The following is a 24,042-nucleotide window of genomic DNA, read 5'->3' as shown; positions in this document are numbered from 1 at the left end:
TGCCAAGAGAGAGACAGGTAAGCTGTAGAATTACTTAAGAGGGAGTCAAGCCTGGGATGGCGGTAGGCGAGTAGGAAAGACGATGCGTACTGAAGAATTGGGGTTTGTGAGGATAGGGTACCTGAGGCTGGAGAAAAGAAAGGGGGCATGATGTTGGGAGGGGAATAGAAGTGATGGGCTCGGGTGCAGAGAGGCAGCCAAAATGTGCATGCGAATGGACACTGGGATCTAAACTACATTGGCATGGTTACATGCTAGTTCAAGATAGCTATGCTTTGAAATGCACGGGGAGTAGAGAGGAGACAGCACATGGGGAAAAACTAGACTTAAAGTCCGAGGTCTGATAAAGTTGATGGTTGGGTGAAATCAATGACGCACTGATGTCTGGGTGCCAAGACAGGTGAGTGAGACTAATGGCTATTTGATGGGCAGAGCATTGAGGGGTGAATTTCCAATAATTTAAATATTTCCTGTGGCAGTATTGAAACAGCTGTTGCTGGTGCCTAGACTTCCACATGAAGAGAAGTCGGTCACTGGTGCCTGTGGATGGATCCCCCGGGAATCACTGTCGCAATAATGGAACTCTGTTTTTCCAACTGCCAGACTGAGAATCAAGAATCGTTTTAGTGAAACAAGTTTGATTAGTTTCTTAATTTAAAATGAATTACAAATGAATTTTAAAGATTAATAAGTTGAATGATTGATTGAAAATCATGATAACTGTTTCACATGGAAAAAGCTTTGGATCTCATTCAGCTCCTGTTTCCCCATGGTCTGGTGCTCTTGTATAAATGAGTGGCTGATGTTGCCATGTGCCCCTCTGCTCTTGTGACAGTAGCTAAACACATCAAGGTAACTCGTCAACCCAGTGAACCCCTTGTCGCTCCGCCACTTGCGTTGTTATACAGCGAGAGTGTGACTGTTGGGCTGTAGATGGCATTTTTGCAGCGAATTAGCTCTTGATGCTGGGCCTGTCTTGGAGCCACAAACATCAGTAACTAATGGTCTGAGCTGACAGCTCCTAGGCCACCTGTACCTGTAGCTCACTGACATGGTAGCATAATGTTTGTTACTGGACTAGTATCCAGATAATCTCACCATGGCAGTTTATGAAATTGAATTCAGTTTTTAAAAAAATCAAAATAAATCTGGAATAAAAAGCTGGTGTCAGTAAAAGTGACCATGAAGCTGTGTGATTGTCATAAAAACTCAGCTGGTTCCCCAATGTCCTTTTCGGGAAGGAAACCTGCCTCCCTGACCTGCTCTGGCGTATATGTGACACCAATGTGGTTGATTCTTAACTGCCCTCTGAAATAGCCTAGCAAGCCATTCACCACCACCTCAAGTGCAGCTAGGGATGGGCAATAAATGCTGACCTTGCGAGCCACGCCCGTATTCCAAGAATTAATTTTTTAAAAACCTCCCACTTTAGTGACCGCTCAGGCTCATTTTCTTTTTCTTTTCTATGAACAACATAGTCAAACTAACAGAAACTGTGCCAAGATTTCAGCTGACTTTGCTCAGACTATACATTCTATTTTTAACAAATTGAAAAGCACTGATGAAACTTGACTTGCAATTGCAAAATGTTGAGTAATCTCAAATTCCATCCCTTCCCCCCCCCTCTACAAAAAAAGTCAGAGACTAGAAACTATTGCAGTTTTTGGATAGACTATCTCTGATATGCTGTATGATTGAAAAATTGACATCTGTTTGTCACATTTGTTAGTTCAAAAACGTACACATTTTTGGTGTCAGTAAATATTGAAAGTAAAGCATGCAGTTTTTCTTAAGCACTTGGAAGTATATTCGTCGTCTCGAAAGGGGCTGCAGCTGCTCTAGTGAATCTTTGAACTCTAGTACAGAATGACTCGATTACAGGCACTTTTATGTTGTCTACTTCCGACTGTTACTGACTACCATTCGTCGCTCTCCCCTTTTTTAATCTTTTATTCTATTGCTGGTCATGCTGGGCTCTGCTGTGTAGTGCTTTATAGCCAATGAATGACTTTTTGAAGTGTAGTCACTGTTGTAATGTAGGAATAAAGGCCATTCCAAAAAGCTCCCTTAATCCAACTTTTCACGAGTCTCTGCTGTTGGTTCCCGGACCATGGAGGCAGTTATGCTGTGGAGTGCAGCCAATGGAAGAAGGACCCGTATGTTTTGTGTCAGCTGCAGTCCTATAATAGATAAAGCGCCTGATAGCTTTTTCTCTATCCTTGTGTGGTCTTAGATCAGTTTTAAAGGAACACTGGTGAAAAACACTTGCAAATGGAGCTCCAATAATTGCAAGGTCCTTGGGTAAAAAGTTAACCGTAATTACTGTTTTCTTGTGCCATCAGGTATCCAACTATACCTGGGTTGTTGCAGCTATTTTGTCTGCCTGTGTTTATTTTCAGAGCATTATGGCATTTGAAAATGATGATGAGAGATGGAATGGGGATGCTGGCTGCTGATTCTCCATTTTGTGAAAAGTGTGAAAGGACTGTCCACTGGGAGGATGGTATAATATAATATTTTAATCCCACATCTGGTTGGAGGAGTGGAAGCTCATCACACCATTCTATGCTGTTCTTCAGCACCATAGCAATCTGAGAATCAGTTTGGGAGGGCTTCCGCAGGTTGCAATGATACTGATAAAATGAACAACCATTGGTATACGAACGTAAGTCGTTTTAGTTCAGGTTTTTAACCTACGAAAGTGCTTGGCGTTTAGCCTCAGAAATACAATTTTGCTTTTATCCTTTCCTGGATTACTCCTTTTAATGAGACTAACAAAGTTAACTGTCATTTCAAGGGAGAACTCTAACTCAAAAAGTTGATTAATTATTCTGAACTTTGTGCTGATGTTTTTTTATCAAATCAAATCAACTTTTATTGTCATTGTTAGTGCACAAGTGCAGTACAACGAAATGTAGGCTTGCGGCTCCCGAGAGTGTACATTTGGATTAAGACATTTAAACATTCAACATACATTTGGCTCGTAGTATATTAACATAAATATAACCATAATAAAGTGCATTGGCAGATGTGCAGGCTTTAGAGTTTATTTGTGGAGTTCAGTAGGATGACAGCCCTGGGAAAGAAGCTGTTCCTAAATCTGGTCGTACGGGTGCGAATGCATCTGTAGCGTCTCCCAGATGGCAGGAGGGCGAACAGACTGTAGCTAGGGTGGGTAGGGTCTTTGATGATGGACCGTGACCTTCGTAGACAGCGTTTCTGGTATATGTGCTCTATGGTCGGTAGCCGGGTGCCGGTAATGCGTTGGGCAGTTTTGACTACCCGCTGCAGGGCTTTCCGGTCATAGTAGCTACAGCTGCCATACCATACTGTGATACAGTTTGTCAGGATGCTCTCTATAGTGCAGCGGTAAAAGTTAGAGAGGATCAGGGGTGACAGATTACATCCCTTCAGCCTCCTTAGGAAATATAGGCGCTGCTGGGCCTTCTTCACCAGAGAGGAGGTGTTGAGGGACCAGGAGAGGTCTTCCGTGATGTGGACTCCGAGGAACTTGAGAAATGCATTTCATATGACAAATCATCATGCCATTCCTGACCATTTGGAAGCAAATATTTTATATAAGGCATTTTAGACTAACATTGAGAGCTGTGATGGTTGTTGGGAATTAAAAATATAATTGCCACCTTCACAGATGTCTGATAACTGCTTCTTGCAGGATACTTTGCAACAAATCACACTCAATAGCTCTCCCACCTTGTACTACGCTAAATCAGCCACTTGGAAGGGCTGAGGCAATTCTTCTGCTTTATCCTGGTCCAATTGCTGCTTTCACTCTTCAGCAGATGTTATTCTAACTGTATGGAAGATTTCACAATCTCACTCTTGCCATTCTGCCATATCTACTAATGCACCTTGTCTCTTCACCAAGCTGAAGTATCTGAGCCAGCTTTTTGTTAATGTGTAACATATAAAATGTACTATTAGAGCTGCTAAATGCGACTTTATTGGGGGAAGAAAAGTGTCAACTGTTGTCCTTCTGCCCCTCCAGCAGCTGTTCTTTCTGTTCCTTTGCCAAAGTTGTCTTGTAATTTTTCTGAGTCCTCTTTCTCACTTCTCTTTCGGCCTGATGGTGTAGTTTACTAACTCTCCTAAAGAGAAAGCTGACCTTTTTTGGCTTACCTTTTCCGCTAGCTCTAATCTGAATGATCTTGGAAAAGAAACTCCCTCTAATTCTCCACCCTGTTTAACCAATGTGACCAACATTGAGTTTTATCCTCACTGGGTCTCCCTGGAATTCAGTAGGATCTCTGGCCCTGATATCCTGTCATCTTCCTCAAGAAGTGTGGCTCTGCTGCACAGAATGGGAGGAAAAAGAGTGGTAGAGCTATAGTAATAGGGGATTCAATTGTAAGGGGAATAGATAGGCGTTTCTGCGGCTGCAAACGAGACTCCAGGATGGTGTGTTGCCTCCCTGGTGCAAGGGTCAAGGATGTCTCCGAGCGGCTGCAGAGCATCTTGGAAGGGGAGGGTGAACAGCCAGTTGTCGTGGTGCATATAGGCACCAACGTTATAGGTAAAAAGCGGGATGAGGTCCTAAAAGCGGAATATAGGGAGTTAGGAGATAAATTAAAAAACAGGACCTCAAAGGTAGTAATCTCAGGATTGCTACCAGTGCCACGTGCTAGTCAGAGTAGAAATAGAAGGATACTTCAGATGAATACGTGGCTAGAGGAATGGTGCCAGGGGGAGGGATTCAAGTTCCTGGGACATTGGAACCGGTTCTGGGGGAGGTGGGACCAGTTCAAACCGGACGGTTTGCACCTGGGCAGGGCTGGAACCAATGTCCTAGGGGGAGTGTTTGCTAGTGCTGTGGGGGAGGGTTTAAACTAAAATGGCAGGGGGTTGGGAACCTGTGTAGGGAGACAGAGGAAAGGGAAACAAGGATAAAAGCAAAAGATAGGAAGGAGAAAAACAAAAGTGGCAGTCAGAGAAATCGACGGTTTAAATCAAACACGGCCACAGTAAATAATAATTCTAATAGGTCTAAGAGCGTTAAAAAAACAAGCCTGAAAGCTTTGTGTCTTAATGCGAGGAGCATTTGTAATAAGGTGGATGAATTGGCTGCGCAAATAGAAGTAAACAAATACGATTTGGTTGGGATTACGGAAACGTGGCTCAAGGAAGGCCAGGACTGGGAACTCAACATCCAGGGGTATTCGATATTCAGGAAAGATAGGCAAAAAGGAAAGGGCGGTGGGGTAGCATTACTGGTTAAAGAAGGGATTAACACAATTGTAATGAAGGATATTAGCTCTGATGAGGTGGAATCTGTATGGGTAGAATTGAGAAATACTAAGGGGAAAAAAACGTTAGTGGGAGTGGTTTATAGACCTCCAAACAGTAAGGCGGAGGTTGGGGATGGCATTAAAAGAGAAATTAAAGAAGCGTGCAATAAAGGCACAGCAGTCATCATGGGTGACTTTAATCTACATATAGATTGGGCCAACCAAATGAGTAACAATACTGTGGAGGAGGAATTCCTGGAATGTTTACGGGATGGTTTCCTGGACCAATATGTCGAGGAACCAACCAGAGATCAGGCCATCTTAGACTGGGTATTATGTAACGAGAAAGGATTAATTAGCAACCTTGTTGTACGAGGCCCCTTGGGTCGGAGCGATCATAATATGATCGAATTCTTCATTAAGATGGAGAATGAAGTAGTTGACTCCGAGACTAGGGTCCTCAATTTAAATAAAGGAAACTACGATGGTCTGAGGAGCGAGTTGGGTAGGATTGATTGGGGAATGACACACAAAGGGTTGACGGTGGATAGGCAATGGCAAACATTCAAAGACCGAATGGATGAACTACAGAATTTGTTCATCCCAGTTTGGCATAAAAATAAAACAAAAAAGGTGACCCAACCTTGGCTAACAAGGGAAATTAGGGATAGCATAAGGTCCAAGGAGAGGGCATATAAATTGGCCAGAAAAAGCAATAATCCTGAGGATTGGGAGCAGTTCAGGAATCAACAAAGGAGGACAAAGGGATTAATTAAGAAAGGGAAAATAGAATATGAGAGTAAGCTTGCAGAGAACATAAAAACTGACTGTAAAAGCTTTTATAGATATGTGAAGAGAAAAAGATTGGTGAAGTCAAACGTAGGTCCCTTGCAGTCAGAATCGGGGGAATTTATAATGGGGAACAAAGAAATGGCAGACCAACTAAATACATATTTTGGTTCTGTCTTCACAAAGGAGGACACAAATAACCTCCCAGAGATGCCGGGGAACATAGGGTCTGATGAAAGGGTGGAACTGAAAGAAATCAGTATTTGTAGGGAAATGGTGTTAGGAAAAGTGATGGGACTGAAGGCTGATAAATCCCCAGGGCCTGATAATCTACATCCCAGGGTACTTAAGGAAGTGGCCCTAGAAATAGTAGATGCATTGCTGGTCATCTTCCAGAACTCGATAGATTCTGGAACGGTACCCATGGATTGGCGGGTAGCTAATGTTACCCCACTATTCAAAAAAGGTGGTAGAGAAAAGGCGGGGAATTATAGACCGGTAAGCTTGACATCGGTAGTGGGAAAAATGCTAGAGTCCATTATAAAAGATGTAATAGCAGAGCACTTGGAAAGCAATGACTGGATCGGACAAAGTCAACATGGATTTACAAAAGGTAAATCATGCTTGACTAATCTACTGGAATTTTTTGAGGATGTAACTGGTAGAATAGATAAGGGAGAACCAGTGGATGTGGTTTATTTGGACTTTCAGAAGGCTTTCGATAAGGTCCCGCATAAGAGATTAGCGTGCAAAATTAAGGCACATAGGACTGGGGGCAAGGTATTGACTTGGATAGAGAACTGGTTGGCGGACAGAAAGCAAAGAGTTGGAATAAACGGGTCGTTTTCCGAGTGGCAGGCAGTGACTAGTGGGGTACCGCAAGGATCGGTCCTAGGACGCCAGCTGTTCACAATATATATTAATGATCTGGACGAGGGAATTGGATGTAATGTCTCCAAATTTGCAGACGACACAAAGCTGGGTGGGAGGGTAAGCTGTGAGGAGGATGTTGTGAAACTCCATTACGATTTGGACAGGTTGGGTGATTGGGTAGAAACATGGCAAATGCACTATAATGTGGATAAATGTGAGGTTATCCACTTTGGTGGCAAAAACAGGAAGGCAGATTATTATTTGAGTGGCAATAGATTGGGAGAAGGGGAAGTGCAAAGAGACCTGGGTGTTCTTGTGCACCAGTCGCTGAAGGTAAGCATGCAGGTGCAGCAGGCGGTTAAGAAGGCAAATGGTATGTTGGCCTTCGTAGCAAGAGGGTTCGAGTACAGGAACAAGGATGTCTTGCTACAGTTGTACAGGGCCTTGGTGAGACCACACCTTGAGTATTGTGTGCAGTTTTGGTCGCCTTACCTGAGGAAGGACGTTCTTGCCATGGAAGGAGTGCAGCGAAGATTCACCAGGCTAATACCTGGGATGGCAGGAATGACGTATGAGGAGAGACTGTGTCGATTGGGTTTATACTCACTGGAGTTCAGAAGATTGAGAGGGGATCTCATCGAAACCTATAAAATTCTGTCAGGCCTGGACAGATTAGATGCAGGAAGGATGTTTCTGATGGCCGGGGAGTCCAGAACCAGGGGTCATAGTCTAAGGATAAGGGGTAAGCCATTTAGGACTGAAATGAGGAGGAATTTCTTCATCCAGAGAGTGGTGAACCTGTGGAATTCTCTTCCACAGAGGGCAGTGGAGGCCAGTTCATTAAGTATATTCAAGAAAGAGTTGGATATATTTCTTAAGGCTAAAGGGATCAAGGGATATGGGGAGAAGGCAGGGACAGGGTACTGAATTTGGATGATCAGCCATGATCTCATTGAATGGCGGAGCAGGCTCGAAGGGCCGAATGGCCTACTCCTGCTCCTATCTTCTATGTTTCTATGTTTACTGTTCAATGTCATCTCTACACTCTCTCTGATTCTCAGTCCATCTTTCTGTCATCTAGTTCACCCTCTCACTAAGAAAGTTGAGCTCTTTTACCCTTTCAACTGCCATCTTATTGCCCTGAAGACTGTTGAAGCCCTTGCCTCATTTAGTCTTTTCTTCCTGCTCCAATCTTCAAGCCCAGCTCCATGGCTTAATCACTCATTCCTGATTTACCTCTTTTACTCTTGGCAATTTTGCTGGTACCTTGCATTATGGGGCTTTGTTCTTCAATGTTGGCTTCTCAATTTAAAAAAAAAAGTCAGTTGGGAAGTTCTATTCCTAAACAACAAATGTCAATAAAAACCAGCAAAATTTTCTGAAGCCTCATGTGTCACTTGCGTACCTACAATTATCTAAAGATGAAAGATCCTGGAACAGGTACAGCAAATGTTCTAGTTTACTACAAAATTTCAAGATGAATAGCTCTGATATGATTTTGGTCATTCAACAGCTACTCCCCGTGTTTGCGTGGGTTTCCTCCGGGTGCTCCGGTTTCCTCCCACAGTCCAAAGATCTGCGGGTTAGGTTGATTGGCTGTGATAAATTGACCCTTAGTGTTAGGGGGATTAAATACGTGGGGTTACGGGGATAGGGTGGGCTATGTGTTGGTATAGGGGTTACGGGGATCGGGTGGGATATGTGTCGGTGCAGGCTTGATGGGCCGAAATGGCCTCTATCTGCACTGTGGGGTTTCTGTGATTTCTGTGATTTCTGTGATACAGTTTCATATCTATATCGTATCAGAATCATAGCATTTTACAGCACAAAAGGAGACCATTAAGTCAATCGTGACTGGTTTGTTCTCTGAAAGAGCTGTCAATTTAATCCCATTTCTCGGCCTTTTCATATAATTTGAACAAAACGCAAAATACTGGAAATCTGAAACATAACAGAAAATGATGAAAACGCTCAGCAGGTTCGGCGCCACCTGTGGTGAGAACAGACAAGTCAACACTCCAGATGTGTGGACCCTCAGTCTTGACAGGGTCCATGCACCCGAAACGTCGCCTTGTCTCTTCTCTCCACAGATGCTGCCTGTGATCAGCGTTTCCAGCAATTGTTATTTTTGTTTCAGATTTATGATTTGTTGAGTTTCAAAAAGTAATAAGATCAATAATAATACAAAAATAAAATGCTACCGTGACTAAAACATTTGTGGGAAATCATTTCATACTTGGACAGGGAATTCAATTTGAAACTTTTGCTACTAGATTGATTTTCAATATTCAATTTGTGTTTGTCTGTTTAGATTATCGTTCCAGAAGAAAGACAATGTGCTGTCCTTAATGGTAATTTCCTGCAGACCCACCTTGTGTATCTATCATGTGCACTCTAAAACGTTTGCCGGATGTCGCTGCAAGAGGCACAAATTTATTATACAGTTCAATGCGTTATGAAATGTCTAATTCAGTCTTTGTTTTCTGTCACTGTTTAGGACTACAAGTTAGAGCTGAGTGTGAAACTTATAAATTTGTAGTGAGTGCACTTAAAGTGCCTTCAAGAGACTCTCCCAATGCTGTAGAACTCCGAAGTGTTGGACATGTATTTGCGAAGAGAGCTAAAACCCCAATAAATATAGCTGAAAATATTTCTAGCACAATATGTGAACAATTTGACGATTCAGCGAATACATAAACTAAAATTATCTTTAAACTTGCCATGGACTATTGCCTCCAACAGCTTTCTCCTCATAGGCCTCTTCCCTCTCTCGGGTCTGGGGCTTGTATTGTGCTCTGTTCCCAGAAAAATGCATGACCTGACTTCCTCTCCATAGCCTTGTGGTCCCTCAGTCTCCTGCTGTGTGCTGCGCGTGAATGCCCTTTAGCCCTCTGTGCACATGTGGGGCAGTCAGTGCTAATGCTCTTTCAGGAGCACCTAGCGATATTTAGAATGCATTCTTTGTTCGCAGACCTTTTTTAATATAAAATCAATACAGATAATGGTGGCTGGAAATGTTTAATCTAAGATCACTTCTGATATTTTCCCACCCCAAGATTATTGGCCAAGGATTTTTTAATGTCACTTTCAGGAGCTGGTGGTCCCATGAATTTGAAAGAGTTCAAGTGCTGCAGCTGTCCTGTTTGGTAATCCAGAGTGGCAGTGCGAGTGCAGCTGAAGCAGCATAAATAAAATCGGGCAAAAAACATAGATGTCTTTACAAAGGGCAAGTTATAGCAGGACATTCATGATTCTCATTTTCATTTCCTTGCTTTGGATATTAATTAAGCAAAAAAGGATTACACAATCGGCACTTTTTTTTTCACTACCGTTTAACGTGGAGGTGGACATTAAAATTGGTGGAAAACTAGAAGATGAGCTGAAACTGCATATACTTTTAAGAATAGGTTAGATTGGTGTTTGATTAAAAGGAGATAAAGGGATAAAAGAACGGGATTAAGACTAATACAGCAACAGTAACAATTTTTTAATTCAGTCATGGGATGTGGGCATTGCTGGCAAGGCCAGCATTTATTGCCCATTCCTAATTGTCCTCGAAGGTGGTGGTAAGCCACCTTCTTGAACCATTGCAGTCCATGAGGTGAAGGTACTCCCACAGTGCTGTTATGGGGAGGGGGGGGGGGGGGGAGGGGTGGAGTTCCAGGGTTTTGACCCAGTGACGATTAAGGAACGGCGATCACTGTTCCCCCTAACTTTTTTGGGCCCATTCACAGTTTCGTGCATTTAACATTGAAAAACCCGGTCCCGTGCTGCATGGGACCGGCAGAGAAGCTTATAGGAAACATTGATGGTGATATATCTCCAAGTCAGGATGGTGTGTGACTTGGAGGGGATGGTGTTCCCATGCGTCTGCTGCGCTTGTTCTTCTAGGCAGTAGAGGTTGTGGGTTTGGGGGGTGCTGTCTAAGCCTTGGCGAGTTGCTGCAGTATATCTTGCAGCTGGTACATACTGCAGACAGGGTGCTCGGTGGTGGAGGGAGTGCATGTTTAAGGTGGTGGATGGGGTGCCAATCAAGCGGGCTGCTTTGTCCTGGATGGTGTCGAGCTTCTTGAGCATTGTTGGAGCTGCACTCACCCAGGCAAGTGGAGAGTATTCCATCACACTCCTGACTTGTGCCCTGTAGATGGTGGAAAGGCTTTGGGGAGCCAGGACGTGAGTCACTCGCTGCAGAATACCCAGCCTCTGACCTGCTCTTGTAACTACATATTTATGTGGCTAGTCCAATTAAGTTTCTGGTCAATGGTGACCCCAAGGATGTTAATGGTGGGAAAATTTGATGATGGTAATGCTATTGAATGTCATGAGGAGGTGGCTAGGTCCTCATTGGAGATGGTCATTGCCTGGCACTTGTGTGGCATGAATGTTACTTGCCAAATATATTGCCTATATAATCTTGTATTTATATAACACCATTAACATAGTAAAATATCTCGAGGCACTTCACAGGAGTGTTATCGCTAGGGAGGGGCAAAGCCATGGAGGGATTTGAAAACGAGGATGAGAATTTTAAAATTGAGGCGTTGCTTAACCAGAAGCCAGTGTAGGTCAGCGAACACCGGGGTGATGGGTGAACGGGACTTGGTGCGAGTTAGGACACGGGGGCAGAGTTTTGGATGACCTCAAGTTTACGGAGGGTAGAAAGTGGGAGGCCAGCCAGGAGTGCATTGAAATAGTCAAGTCTAGAGGTAACAAAGGCAAGGATGAGGGTTTCAGCAGCAGATGAGCTGAGGCAAGGGCGAAGACAGGTGATGTTCCGGAGGTGGAAATATGCGGTCTTAGTGATGGCGCGGATATGCTGTCAAAAGCTCATCTCGGGGTCAAATATGACACCAAAGTTGCAAATAGTCTTGCTCGGCCTCAGACAGTTGCCAGGGAGATAGTCAGTGGCTAGGGAACACAGTTCGTGGTGGGGACCAAAGACATTGGGCTAGATTTTCGTGGAGCCGTCAGACGGGGTTTCAGGCATGTGGGGGGGGGGGGAAATCCTGAATTTGGGGGTGCCGACACCATCCCGCCCAAAACCCCGCCCCACGTAAGTTTCAGGGGCGGCGGGTACCCGCCCCGCACTGGGACCCGCCGAAACCAGGTGGGAAGGGATTAGTGCCAATTAACTGCCTGTTAACAGGCAGTTTTTAGCCTAATCCCTATTTTGAGGGTTTTCGTGTGGGTTTCCCGACAGCTCCAAAGCACGCCAGGTTAGAGCAGGTGGGCCGTCGGGTTGAAGGAGTCGGTGCTCAGGTGAGTGATGGGTGCATGAGTGTAAAGGTAAGTGTGTTTGTTGTGTCTAAAGTGTGTAAAGAACTTTTACTTACCTGTACTTACCTTCACAGCCTTTCTTCCTGTAGCCGTCGGGAGTCCATCACTCAGCCGGAACTTAAAGCTGAATGGCTGCGATCTGTCAAAAGTGACAGCCTTCAGCTTTGAGTGCCGGTGTGAATTCTAACTGAGTCTGTGCAGAAGGACTCAGGTTAGAACTCAGACTGTCAGTGTTTGGCAGCTTCAAACAGCTGTGAAACACTGATATTTCATCTGTCAAGAACTCTTGTAGTCTGTGACGTCACCTGTTGCCGGGTGGCCCTTAATTGGCCTGCTGAGCCCGCTGGGTGAGCTCAACAAGGTCAATCAAGGGAAAATCGTGCGGATTGGCCGGATGTCGAAGTAGGCGGGTCAAAAACCCGAAAGGGGAAGTCCCGCCTTCTTCCCGACAGGTTTGGGAAAATCCACCCCAATGGTTTCGGTCTTCCCAGTATTTAGTTGGAGGAAATTTCTGCTCACCCAGCACTGGGTGACTGCTGTTAGAGTGGAGGCTGATAGCCAACGTGGATTGGTTGGCCAACAGCCTGTTTCAGTGCTGTCATTTCAAAGTAACATGCTATCTTTTTATTCCTTTCTAACTTTCTGATTTACTCCCTCCCACCTTCCCCAGAAAAATGAATGAGATTTGTACATTGTATTTTGAAAAATCTGCAATTCTCTTGTTAGTTACTTGTTATTGAGCTTTCAGCTGGAAGGGAATTAAAACGGTCATTTTGGGAGTTTGCTCAATAACCAAGCTGGTTAATTCACTGATGAGCCAGCTAAACTGTTTGAAATGGTATTTGTTCAACATGGAATTTGCTGCAATTATTCCGTTAACTGATCCAGTATTGGTGGGACAGGGCTGCCAAGGAGTGCAAATACCACCAGAGACTCTACTTAGCCCCACCAAGTACTATCGGTGCTTTGAAGCACTTTGTTACTTTACTAGACCTTACTAGAATCTGTCATTAGGGACATTTGGACAAACCTGAACTGTTCAGAGAGAGCCTGCATACATTTGTAAAGGGTAAGTCATGTCTAACGAATCAATTGAATTTTTTGAGCAGGTAACAAACTTGGTAGATGAGGGAGTGTCTATGGATGTTACTTATATGGCCAGAAGGCATTTGATAAGGTTGTTAACAAAAATGAGAGTGCGTGGAATTGGGAGGCAATCTGTTGGATTGGATAGGGAATTGGTTAGGGCGTAGGAGTCAGAGAGTAGGGATAATGGGTACATACTCAAATTAGCAGGATGTGACTCGTGGTATCCCCCCCCCCCCCCCCCCTCCAGGGATCTGTACTGGGGCCTCAGCTTTTCACTATTTATAAATGACTTCGATGAAGGAATAGAGAGCCATATATCCAAGTTTGCTGACGACATTACACTAGGTGGCACAGTAAATAGTATGGATTGGAGCAGAAAGTTACAAAGGGATGATGGATTAAGTGAAATATAGAAACATAGAAGATAGGAGCAGGAATAGGCCATTCGGCCCCTCGAGCCTGTTCCGCCATTTAATGAGATCATGGCTGATCAACCAAGTTCAGTACCCTGTCCCTGCTTTCTCCCCATATCCCTTGATCCCTTTAGCCTTAAGAAATATATCCAACTCCTTCTTGAATATATTTAATGAATTGGCCTCCACTGCCTTCTGTGGTAGAGAATTCCACAGGTTCACCACACTCTGGGTGAAGAAATTCCTCCTCATCTCTGTCCTAAATGGCTTACCCCTTATCCTTAAACTGTGACCCCTGGTTCTGGACTCCCCGACCATCGGGAACATCCTTCCTGCATCTAGTCTGTCTAGTCCTGTCAGAATTTTATAAGTTTCAAAGTTTCAATGAGACCCCCTCTCATTCTTCTAAACTCCAGCGAGTATAAGCCCAATCGACTCAATCTCTCTCCATGTGTCATTCCTGCCATCCCAGGTATCAGTCTGGTGAATTTTCGCTGCACTCCCTGGGTAAAACTGTGGCCGATGGAGTTCGGTGTGGGAAAGTGTGAGGTCACCCACTTTGGACCGTGAAAAGATCGATCAGAGTATTTTCTAAATGATGAGAAGCTAGAAACTGTGGAGGAGCAGGGAGATTGAGGGGTCCAAGTACAGAAATCACTAAAAGCTGGTAGACCGGTACAAAAAATAATTGAAAAAGCTAATAGAATGTTGGCCTTTATCTCCAGGGGGCTGGAATACAAAGGGGTGCTATTATGTCCGTGTGTAATTGAGACACGGACTGCAGGAGCTGGTTACAACAGGTGTTTACTGAGTGGAGACAAAACTGGAACTACTATGCAAAGTTACTTCACAGGCTTATATACAGGGGTGGTCACTACTGGTACTGCAGTATACAGGGGCTGCAGAATATAGTTCCTTCTGCAAAGTACATACACTATTCCTCCCCTTTTAGCTAAACAGTACATAACATTCGATTAATAAGTAAATAACATATTTATAATTACAGTTGCTAGATACATTAGCTGAAGTTAAGCAATTATAAGTTCAGTCTTTGAGGAGGCTTCCTGATTCTGTCTGGATAACGCCTCTTTGGGGTATCCGGTTCTTCTGGCAAAGTTGATTCGGGATCAACATCATTGTTTGGTTCGTCTGCTTCCAATATCACCGATTCTGAGGTAGATGCAATTGGTACTTCGGTTTCATCACCAGGTGTATCGGATCGTGGTGTGGAATTGACGTTTTCCAGTGACTCTAGAATCTGGTCAGCATGGCGTCTTACAATGCTCTCTCCAACGTCCACGGTATACATTAGAAGTCCTTGCTGTGTGCAGATCATTCCTGGCTGCCATTTCTCTGTGCGGTAGTCCCGGGCCAAAACTGGTTGACCTATCTTGAAACTCCTGGTCGGCCTTTCATTCATATTCTGAAACTGCCTGTTCTCCACATCTCTTCTGATGTTTGGCTTAACCAAATCCAAGTGGCATCGTAGTCTTCGATTGAAGAACATCATGGCTGGAGTTTGGTTGGTAACCGCATGTGTCGCATTCCGGTAGGCAAACAAGAAGTTATCCACCTTGTGTTGTAGGGGTATGTCTTCATTACACATTGCCTTGATAGCCTTCTTGAATGTTTGAACGAACCTCTCAGCCAATCCATTGGTGGCTGGATGATATGGGGCGGATGTGTAATGCTTAACACCATTGTTCTTTAAGAACCTCCGGAACTCTTCAGACACAAACTGTGGTCCATTGTCGGAGCAAATCTGTTCAGGCAGCCCATTTCTGGCAAATATGGTTCGTAAGACTGTGATAGTTTTTTCTGTGGTGGTTGAGGACATTTTTATTACCTCTGGCCACTTTGAGTCCATAATGGACCAGCAAAATCAATGTGCACCCTTTGCCATGGAGATAAGGGCCACTCCCATGGATATAGAGGGGCTTGTGGTGGGGCGTTTTGGACCTTTTGGCATCCTGTACAGCTCTTGGTCATCTCTTCGATTTCTCTATCGATTCCCGGCCATCACACAAACGCTCTGGCTAAGTTCTTCATTTTTACCCCTCCCAGATGACCCTCATGAAGCTCATTGAGCACTCTATCCTTCAATTTGCGTGGAATTACTACTCTGGATCCACACGTCAAGGTTCCTCTGCACACTGACAGCTGTTCTCTTCTCGGCGAGAATGCTGGCAACAGTGGTTCGCCATGTGCTGGCCATCCCTTCACCGTTAAATCATAGACCCAGGAGTGTGTCGGGTCATTTCGTGTTTCCTTTTCTATGTTTGCATTTGTCACAGGTAGACATTCGACTATGGTCGAGTGGAATATCTCCACTGGATCCACTGCAGGTGCTTCTTCCACCGTCGGCAACGGTAGGCGTGACAATCCATCAGCATTCCCATGCTGTTTAGTTCCTTTGTACTCGATGTCATATTGGTGTGCCCCTAGGAAAAGGGACCACCTCTGTAGCCGTTGTGCTGTCATTATCGGGACGCCCTTCTGAGGGTTGAAAATGGAGACGGGATTGATGATCAGTTAGTAGAGTAAATTTCTGACCGTGCAGGTAGTGATTGAACTTCTTCACCCCCCACACCAGGCTGAGGGCCTCTCTGTCAATCTGGGCGTAGTTACGCTCGGCTGAAGTTAACGAGCATGATGCAAAAGCTATCGGCCTCTCTGAACCATCAAGGAGTTTATGTGACAGTACCCCTCCAATGCTGTAGGGAGACGCATCACACGCCAGTCTTATCGGTAGTGATGGGTTGTAGTGAGCCAATACTTCTCTTGAAGTGATTAGGTCTTTACTCTTCTGAAAGGCCCGCTTACATTCGTCGCTCCATTTCCAAGCTACTCCAGTTTGTAGTAGGGCGTTCAGTGGGTGCAGAATTGTGGACAAATTCGGCAAAAACTTATGGTAGTAATTCACCAATCCTAGGAATGACCTCCGTTGCGACACATTTTCAGGCGCTGGAGCCTTAACTACCGCTTCAATTTTGTCAGGGGACTTATGTAACCCCTCTTCGTCAATCACGTGGCCACAATACGATATCTGTATCTTAAAAAACTCGCACTTGGGGCAATTGGCTCGTAGCCCGTGTTCTCTTAGTCTAGTGAGCACCTGCTCTAGGTTGGCAAGGTGTTCACTGTCATTTTCACCTGTCATTAGGATGTCGTCCAAGTAACACTGGGTACCCGGAATCCCTTGCAGGACTTGTTCCACCGCTCTTTGCCATATCGCCGGAGCTGAAGCTACTCCGAATACCAGTCGATTATACTGGTAAAGATCTTTGTGAGTGTTTATCGTGAGATACTTCCTAGAGGATTCTTCAACCTCCATCTGCAAATATGCTTGTGCTAGGTCAATTTTTTGTAAAACGCTTCCCTCCAGATAGTGAGGTGAAAATATCTTCTATCCTCGGAAGAGGATACTGTACTGTGTGAAGGACTGGGTTCACCGTCACCTTGAAGTCCCCACAGATGCGAACCTTCCTTGGCTCCTCAGACTTATTGTTTAACGTTTTTTTCATGACCGGAACGATGGGTGTCGCCCACTCGCTCCAGTCTACCTTAGATAACACGCCTGCATTCTCCAGATTCTCCAGCTCTGCCTCGACAGCTGGGCGAATTGCATACGGTACCGGTCTTGCTTTAAAAAACTTGGGGATTGCATTCTCTTCTATTTTTATCGAGGCGGTTACGCCTTTAAGAGTTCCCAGTTCTTGATGAAATACCTCTTTAACGTTAGCTAAGATTTTTGACAATCGTCCAGGTGTGACGTCGTCATCCTTTTTACCAGCCACCGTCAGTGCCTGAATGGAGTGCCAGTCTAAACTTATCTTTCTGATCCATTCACGTCCCAATAACGGTGGTCCACCATCTTGCAGCATGTACAGATACAATTTCTGTATTTCCTTGCCGTTGTATTCGACAGGCACCCTTATTTTCCCTCTGGGGTATACTTTCTGCCCCGTTTACGTCTTCAAGACAATGGATGTCTCTTTCAAGGGTATGTGTGAGAATAGCCGCTTGTAATCTCGTCGATTCATGACGGTCAGGGCTGATCCTGTATCCAATTCCATTTTGACTTGGGACCCTGCTATCGTGAGGGTGACCCAAAAGGTTCGGTGATCCTCTTTCGCGATTACGTTGTGAAGTTTGAGACAGCTTAGTCTCTTGTTCCCAGATTCACTATCGCTCTTCTGGTCTTCGGAACTACTGTCCGTCATCTTTTGTACTTTCCTGTACTGTTCCTTAGTAGCCTTTTTGTTGTCGTTAGTCTTCTTTCCAGACCTGCAAACCCGTGCAATGTGTCCCATCTTTCCGCATTGCCTGCATATTTTGTTCTTGCACCAGCAGTCCTTCTGGTCATGGGTTGTTCTGCCGCAGCGATAACATTTTTCAAATCCCCGTGTCATTTCATGGGTGCCGTATTCCTGTGGCTTTTGCTGTATTTCCGCAGCTCCCCTTGCTGCTGCTTCGTACGATACTGCCAAGCTGAAAGCCTTATCCAGCGTCAGCTCTTTCTCTGAGAGTAACCTCTTCTGGGTTCCTTCACTCAGGAGTCCACAGACAAATTTGTCCCGTAGAGTGTCTGTCAGTCCTGCTCCGAACTGGCAGTGCTTTGATAGCTTGCGTAGTTCCGTAAGGTAATCCGCATTGCTCTCATCTTTATGCTGATTTCTCCTGTGGAATTTAAATCTGTCTGCTATCAGCAGCGGTGTAGGATTTCGGTGTTCCTGTAGGATATCAACAATTTCGTTAAAACTCTTCGCCATCGGTTTGGCTGGAGTGATCAGGTTCCGCAATAGGCCGTACGTTCTTGCGCCCATTAAGTTTAGTAGTACCGATGCCTTTTTCTCATCGGCTACTTCGTTTGCCTTGCAATATACTTCGACTCTTTCCACATATGTGGTCCAGTCTTCTATTGCATTATCGAAGGCAGTGATATTGCCAGTCTTCGGCACCTTGGAAATCTAAGATGGCGCCTCCCGCGCTTTGCCTTCTTCCCCGATTTAACAAAATGGCGCCTCCCGCGCTTTGCCTTCTTCCCCGCTGGATTAAGATGGTGCCTCCCGCGCTTTCTGTCTTCTCCACTGCTGCTAGCGCTGTTGCTGGCGTTTTTATGCCTTGATGGCGACGCCCTATGATCTTCGCGCAATTCCCCCCTGCGCTGCTGCTACCGCCGCTCTCCGCGGTCCCCGTGGAAAACTCTAGCTCCTCGCGGCTTTCTGCGCTTCTAATTTCTTTTATTTTCCCGTCGTCAGAGCAAACCCTACGGGACACTTTCCTCCCTCTTCTCGGGTCTGTACGCTGCCCGGCTTCGTAGCACCGGCCGCGCCCTGTGTGCTCCACCCTCTCTCTCTCTCTCGCTCCTCTTTCCGACAACGCTGCTCGGCCCCGTTGAAAAGCCACCCGATCGAGCTCTAGCCCGCTGCAGCCCAGGAAGGATCAGTGTACTACCTACCACCAGCCCGATTTAGCTGGAACACCATAGACAGGATAACCAAGCCCCGCTCTCGACAGCCTCTCCTGCAATCTTCAAATCCAATGAATCAGAGGCGGTTGCCCTCGGTCGACGCTCGTTTCTTCTGATCGTTTTTTTTTTTTTTCGTTCCTTCTTCCTTCTGGCCTCGACCTCTGACAACTTCGCTTCAGGGATGGATCCCCATGAGGTGGTGCAGACTGTAGGTAAGTTCGGATCTGTTCGTCGCCAGTATTATGTCCGTGTGTAATTGAGACATGGACTGCAGGAGCTGGTTACAACAGGTGTTTACTGAGTGGAGACGAAACTGGAACTACTATGCAAAGTTACTTCACAGGCTTATATACAGGGGTGGTCACTACTGGTACTGCAGTATACAGGGGCTGCAGAATATAGTTCCTTCTGCAAAGTACATACACTACAGGTGGGACTGGGAGTTATGCTACAGTTATACAGAGCTCTGGTCAGATCCCATCTGGACACTGCGCTCAGTTCTGGGCAATGCACCTCAAGAAGGATATATTGGCCTTGAAGATTCACCAGAATGATACTGGGGCTGAAAGGGTTACATTATGAAGACAGGTTGCATAGACTAGGCTTGTATTGCTTGGATGATGTCAGAAAGCACTTCTTCACAGAGTACTGGAAATCTGGAACTCTCCTCCATAAAGCTGTTGAGGGTGGGGGTCAATTGAAAATTTCAAAACTGAGATTAATAGTTTTTTGTTAGGCAAGGGTATTAAGGGTTACAGACCAAGGCGGGTAGATGGAGTTAAGATACAAATCAGCCATGCTATAATTGAACGGTGGAATCGGCTCAAGGGATTGAATGGTCTTCTCCTGTTCCTATTTTCCTGCTTTGCTTTCAACGACATCTTAATGAGCCGAGCAGCCTTGCCCGCAGGCACTTTAAGCATATGCGCAGTAAGCTGTTTAAAAGCTCTGATGCACTGCTAACTGTATATTTACATCTCGCTCATGGGAATGGAAAAGCTCACCATTTGGTTGTTTAAATCATTACAAAGAAGGCCAAAATAACCAAGATATTTATTTGCAAATATTTTCAATACAAATTACCCAAGCGCAGAATGCACATCATTTTCAGAACCTGAAAGGTAGTTTACGCTTTGTTTCTGATGCAAGATTTGGAATTGAGTACACTCACAATACTTTGGTTCTGGTGCCAAATGGTGGTATCAGTGAATCAGGTTGTACCAATTCACAGCTCTTAATTTGCTATGGTTTCCTGCTCTCTGAGCTGATACTTGCTATGGTTTCCTGCTCTCTGAGCTGATACTTGCTATGGTTTCCTGCTCTCTGAGCTGATACTTGCTATGGTTTCCTGCTCTCTGAGCTGATACTTGCTATGGTTTCCTGCTCTCTGAGCTGATGCCCTTGACCATTACGAGACAAGTTCAATAACTGTTGTCACTTGAGAGGTGCAAAATGAGCGTCGTTGGAATTAAGTCCCCTTTGGCCGGTTGTCTGCTCATAAAGCTAAAAAAATCCTTTAGAACAAACTCACCCAGTGAAATACTGAAGCAATTGCTATTTCTATTCAGCGCAGTTTTTTTCAGATAAAAAGGCCCGGTTTCTAAAAGTGGGAAACATTCCCTCAAAATAGATATGATGATTTTTTTTTAGATTAGACATTGCTGTTTGACATATTGCATGTCCCAGAATGGATCATTTGGATGACTCATCTGCATTAATTTAAATATTTTATGGTGATTAATTTAAGATTTTCATAATTCAGAAATTTACTGTTTTATAAAAAAACAATCATCTGATTTCAACCTCATGCAGGTGTTCTGCCCGACATGGCTTTTGTTCTGAGTCCCAGAAAACAATTTGTAATTTCACCACCCTCTAGAGAACATAAACTGGTGATTACTCATAGTCATTCTAGAACTATGTCTCCTGCAATGCTTTCATGGCATGAGATTGCTGTGAGTTGAAGGAGCTCCAAGCTCTTTGGTTTCAAAAAGGAATAAATATGAAATCCTCTTTAAATTTTAGGCAGTTGCTTCCCCCTTTCTCCTGCCTCCAATCAAAACCAAGATAAGACCACTTTTTGTACTCTTATTAATGCTCCCTGCATTGTCGACTAAGTATTGTGAAGCTTTCTTACAGATGGCTGCTTGTTTATGTATGAAGTTTCTGTTTGGTTGAGTTTATTGAGAGCTTCGGAGTTGCCGCTTTTTGAAGGAACCATACTAGAGATTGCTACTACGTTACAGTGACCTAGCAGCAAGGATACCACAGACAAGGTTGGCGATTCGTTACTCGTGTAATGTTTGAGATTATATTATGTACTTGCATCTAGATCCAGCAGAGGGAGTTAGTCATGGAGGCAATATTGCCATTCATTGGATAAACAAGCTAAAAAGTGGGTGATCTTCAAGTTAGAAAAATGGCTGTTGCAACAAAAGAATGAAGATGAAATGATCTTGAAAAGGGAGTGATTTCAGTTTTACCAGGCCCCAGTTCCATACACAGTAATGCTCCCATCCCAATCCATCTTTAGCTATGGCCATGAGTTGATATCTGGATTTGTAAAACTTCATTTTAACTAATTGCCTAATATAAATTGCATCAACTAAGTCTTGATGATTAATATTTTACAGGATTGCTGCGTGCGGCCAGCGCTCCCCGTGCTGTTCATTGGCGGCACACATCAGCAGGGGGCCCGATATTTTGGGTGGCTAACGCTGTCTGCACCTCCTAAAGAGGAGGGGCATTGCAGCTGCAAGAAGTCGTGGGAGTAATTTGAAAACTGATTCTGTGCTGTGATACTTTGGGGAATGGCTGAACATGCGAGAGAGTGAGCACCAAGGTTTTCACACACTGCACTGGAGGTCTTGGTGGAAGAGGTGGAAAGAGAGAGAGTTGTCTTGTATCCGCAGTGGGGGGGTGGGTGGGTAGGAGGCCCTCCAGACAGGTGCTCAGGAGGCAGTGGGAACAAGTAGTGACGGAGGTCAATGCCAGGAGTGTTGCTCCAAGAACACGGATGCAGTGCAGGAAGAAGTTTAACGATCTCACACGAGTTGTCCAGGTGAGTGAGTTCATCTTCAAATGGCATATCCTACTAACCAGCCTCATCCACTGCTCAATTCACTGCACCCCCATCACTCATTTACCAACAATCCCTATCAATCAGTACTCAACCCTTCAATTCATATGCTTTACCTCACCCTCGCACACTTGTCACTGTTGCAAGCCTCACACCCACAACTCGCAGCTCACACACACTGGCAGCTATTCACCATGACGGTCACATCACCCAAACATTATCGCAGGATACTCACTGACACACTTCCCTCTTTCTTGCAGAAGAAGGTGGCGCATGAGGATAAGCACACCTGCATGTTTTAATCCCCATGGAGGAGACAGTGGTGGCAATCATGGGAAGGGGCGTCACTGAGGCTGTGGCCACTGGCGGAGCAGAAGTGATCGAAGATGAAGGTATCTGCATACCTAATCTTCCTTCTCTCTTCCCACTTCTCCCTCATCCAGCAATCTCTTCTGACTTAGAAGCTGTAGATGGTGTAAACATGCACTTCTTACTTTCTCCTCTCCCCTCACCACAACCCAACCTGTGTCCCTTTTTCATTTCAGATACCCAAGAACTGGAGCCTTCCTAGTAAGTGGAGGAAGAGGAAGAAGACAGTGAAGATGAAGAGACACTGTCACTCACAGTCGCAGCTATCAGCTCAGATACTGACACTGCCGATATTTTAGAGGTAAGGATAGAGGAGGGATTTGCATATGGTGAGACACTGGGTGCAAGTGTGCAGGTGCTAGTTCACTGGAGGGAGAGGTCGCACACTAGTTCTGCTACATAGGAATCAGACGAGGACTTCAATGGGCCAGGCTACAGAAGAAAGCTGATGGATGTACATAACCAAATGCTTAGTGCACTGGAAAGCTTGCCAGAAAGCCTGCACTCAATGTCAAACAGCATGGAGGAGTCCAGTAACAACTTGGTACAGGGCTTTGCGCAGACCTTTGGGCCCAGTATTTCCAGCATGGAACAGGTGATCACCTCCATCAGCACATCTGTGAAACCCACAATGATGCAGCGTCTGATGGCCGACGCCACAGCTTCCATTGCAGCACCAACAGCTTCCATCAAAGGTTTGAGTGCTGCACTGAAAGCTCAGACTGCTGTCTTGCAAGCTCAGACTGCTGCCATCATGACTCTGGATACCACTGTTCAAAGGGGCTTCCAGGGCATCACAGCAGTCTATCAATCTGTTTTCCAACAGGTCAATAGGATTGCTGAGACGCCGCCACGGGAGAGTGGCAGCGGCTTGATGGAGCACGAACTTGCTTTCCTCTCTCAGGATGACAGCATTCATACTCCCACCCCTGCCACTCCGCCAGTGCCCTTGCTGTTGCCTGTCAGTCAGCCAGCCCAGACTGCTGCCACCCAAGTCGAGGTGATGCAGTCTGAAGGCGGGTCGTCTAGGCCCAGAGCTGTTTGAATTCACCCTCCAAGGCCATCTACAGTCTCCTCAGTTGAAGGTCAGCAGCCTTCCACCAGCCATGTTGCAGCCACTGGGGAAGCACCTTATAGGAGCACTAGAAGAGGCAAAGGCACATGGAAGATGGGCACTAAGGGAATACATAAGGGTGTTTAGTTTTGTATGAATTATGTCATGATTGAAGTCATAAAATGGGATTGGAATGTGCATTTTCTGGTGGTTTTTATTTTATTGTTGTTGGAAAGAGGATGATGCGATGGCCAGTGGTAGAGGAAAGGTAAGATGTGTGGGACTGTTGGTGAATGGGGAGGTGTGGTTGGGGAATGGGGAGGTGTGATTGGGGAATGGGGAGGTGTGGTTGGGGAATGGGGAGGTGTGGTTGGGGAATG

The 24,042-nt window shown here is 45.1% G+C and overlaps 1 protein-coding gene and 1 pseudogene across 9 annotated transcripts in view; both read left to right on the top strand.

Annotated features, from left to right (window-relative positions):
• The window catches only part of LOC147115349 (cAMP-regulated phosphoprotein 21-like), a 789,554-nt gene that overhangs the window by 51,018 nt on the left and 714,494 nt on the right, over nucleotides 1-24,042 (top strand). The window contains exon 1 of one of the 9 annotated variants that reach the window (XM_085993824.1): nucleotides 2,283-2,301. The exons of the other annotated variants lie outside the window; for them this stretch is intronic. The gene's annotated coding sequence lies outside the window, so the exon portion shown is untranslated. Of the gene's footprint in view, nucleotides 1-2,282; nucleotides 2,302-24,042 lie in introns of those variants that run through there. 9 annotated transcript variants of the gene reach the window in all.
• LOC147115350 (uncharacterized) lies at nucleotides 23,057-23,809 on the top strand (annotated as a pseudogene).

This window comes from Somniosus microcephalus, chromosome 7 (genome assembly GCF_052327205.1).
Source record: "Somniosus microcephalus isolate GS21.2 chromosome 7, FLI_Smic_1.0, whole genome shotgun sequence".
In the NCBI taxonomy this organism is placed as follows: Eukaryota; Metazoa; Chordata; class Chondrichthyes; order Squaliformes; family Somniosidae; genus Somniosus; species Somniosus microcephalus.
Note: the sequence above shows the minus strand (reverse complement) of the source record. Positions and strands in the feature narration are given on the sequence as shown.